This window comes from Drosophila montana, unplaced genomic scaffold (genome assembly GCF_035044405.1).
Source record: "Drosophila montana isolate Dmon_TW-CO22-7 unplaced genomic scaffold, ASM3504440v1 contig_1228_1, whole genome shotgun sequence".
Lineage (NCBI taxonomy): Eukaryota > Metazoa > Arthropoda > Insecta > Diptera > Drosophilidae > Drosophila > Drosophila montana.
The window spans coordinates 19,321-21,958 of record NW_026996207.1 but is presented as its reverse complement, the minus strand read 5'-3'; the positions used below and the strand labels follow the sequence as shown (position 1 = coordinate 21,958).

The following is a 2,638-nucleotide window of genomic DNA, read 5'->3' as shown; positions in this document are numbered from 1 at the left end:
CAAGATCAAATACTATCATAAAATTTAACTTTATTTCCCTATCCTGTAAATAAGTGTTCCGACAAACACCACAAAACTCGGGATCCAATATGCCTAATGGAGGGATCTTGGTGTTAGTTGTCCCTCGTCTCTACCCTCCCTACCATAGCAACCAGAAAATCGTAGATTGCCCCTATGCGAGACTCTAACGCATTAACGCATTTCAACAGAATTCAGCATGGTACTCGACAGACAAGATAATTATTAACCGAGTCATATTAGAATATAACAAAATCATTTAATTGAAGCAAGCCGTTGATCTCAAGATACATGGTTATATTACAAGCGAATTATCAATTCCCTAAGATTTACCGAAACATTCAAATTCGAATTCATGATTTTACAAAATAATAATATACTGATTTTTGTTCAACAAAATAACTTCAGATTTCCAACATAACTTACTGATCAAAACTGTTATCTTACGCTCACGTTGGCAATAGGTTCGAGATCAATGCAATGTCAATCGTAAATATATATATATACAACAGATATACAAAAAAAAATAGTCCTCACTACTCTATATTAACTCACTCATACTTCCATCGTTGCGTGCACTTGGGCCCAATATGACGTCGATGTTGGTGGGTGTGTGTAGGTGTATTATTGTATGGGTATCATTGTTGCCTTTGTACAAAGAAAGTTAATTGTAAGTATATATATAAATATTGACGTGCATATAAATGTCACAACCTTACCCTTGCCAAATATATTCATAGGTCAAAAGGAATATTACTACTGCTGCTTAACTCTAATATCTATCGACTAATTTTTAATTCAATATAATACATTTTGTTCCATGTTTGTTTAGTTGCTTAAATTTACTTTAGCTTCGATCAATGGGAATAGATTAGGTAGACATCCGCTGATCGCAATGTCAAAGATTTAAGCTTAATGTGATGTATGTATGGATGCGTGCTTCGAATTTCGTTCAGATGGCTTCTGTTTTACTAATTGTAGTTGCTTTTATCTTTCAGCTTGTTCGTGCGCTTTACTCTTTGTCAATTCTAATTCTCATTCGCTCAATAAGAGCGACGAAGGTAGCACAAAGGAGAATAAATAATCAATTACACTACGCAACACAGATTTAAAGTCATAATTTCTTGTGGATCTGAATAAACTTGTGACTTTGGTATCCATTTATATAAGTCACTTAACGCCAGACACATTTGATGATCATCAACGAGCAGTCTCGAATGTGGCACTGGAGCACGGTTCCGAAATCTCCTTGGAGTAAATTTACTACCCTTGTCTCCGCGCCAATATATATGCACCAAGAGATTGGTGAAAATCGGACCAGCGCTTGCGGCAGCACCCCTGCCACGAGGCTGTAAAATTAAACAAGGGTCAAACACCAATCCATTGATACCAGGCTAATATAAAATCACCTGTTTCAATATCTTTCACTACTTAGATTTTACAATACTTTTCCACTTGCACGTCTGCTTCAATACGCTTTCTATTATTTTTATTACTTATTTTAACTTTAGACTTCGTTTTTCACTGTTTAATCTTCTTGACGAAGTACGTCTTTTCGCTTCCAATCTGAACTGAAGACTGTCGCACGCGGTCGCCCGCTCCTTTTAAAGACCTAACTGTAACGGTGATAAAAGCTTTCGCGATCGCTCCTCAGTTTAACTGCATTATCGTATGATCTGCCTACGTGCCAAATCAGCCATCAAAAGGAATATGGAAAAGTGTGTGAGCTAAGTGCGAGGGTAGCACATAAAGTTTCTAACAATCAAGAAATGTTCCCACTCGGCTACTACAAGGTCGGTCAGGTGCTCCCGGGCCTCGTGGCGTAACGAACGTTTTTTTCACCAATCGACCATTTTTAGGATTTTGTTTTTAGTTTAATTGATTTCATACGACTGATGCCCGAATTTATTTTAGTTTTGACGACTGATGCCCGAATCTATTTTGGTTTCAATTAAACTTGTGGTGGGGCTGTGTCCGAACCGCCGTAGCCAGACAATCGGTTGTAAAATTATTTTTTCAAAGAGGGTTATAACAACATACAAAAACAATCTGTTAGGATCGATTAAGCGAAAAACACAAAAACCGAATAACAGACTAGTTACTATTCTAAAACTGTATAGCCGATCAGAAAAATTGATGAGAATTTTCTAAAGGAGTTATCAAAGGCTAGAAATGTTTTAAAAAAACGAATTTCAAACTATTAAATGATGATTTTATTGATGCTAATGCGAGATTCAATAAAACTGATGAGTATGATGATGCGGATGATGATGATATTAATGATAATACAGTTAATCAACTCTACTTTCAATCTAATGTTGGAGTTAAAAATATATCTAAGTGAATTAGCTAGGAAAAAGATTATTGATAAAGTCTATTGATCATATTAAGATTTAAATGGTAAATTGAGGTTAGGAAATTCCGAAATTCATATATCAGAAGAAAAATGTATTCTAGTGAAACATGGGATATTACCACAGGCTTATATTTTTTAATTTATGAAAATACTCCACAGAATTATAGCGACCTAGACCTACAAAATTATTATATGAAGATATTTTAACGAAAACTTCTGATCACAGAAAACATAACAAACCTGATGGACAACGTAAAGGAAATC

At 35.1% G+C, this 2,638-nt stretch overlaps 1 long non-coding RNA gene across 2 annotated transcripts; it reads right to left on the bottom strand.

The window, feature by feature from the left end:
- Positions 1-309: 309 nt before the first annotated feature.
- LOC135441275 (uncharacterized) lies at positions 310-1,685 on the bottom strand. 2 transcript variants are annotated; one of them, XR_010438457.1, is made up of 3 exons: positions 1,428-1,622; positions 738-1,367; positions 310-666 (listed from the first exon to the last, which is right to left on the bottom strand). It is a non-coding gene; the product is annotated as an uncharacterized LOC135441275 (long non-coding RNA). The 2 variants fall into 2 exon arrangements; XR_010438456.1 differs by lacking the exon at positions 310-666 and having other exon boundaries at positions 683-1,367; positions 1,428-1,685.
- Between the last annotated feature and the right edge of the window lie 953 nt (positions 1,686-2,638).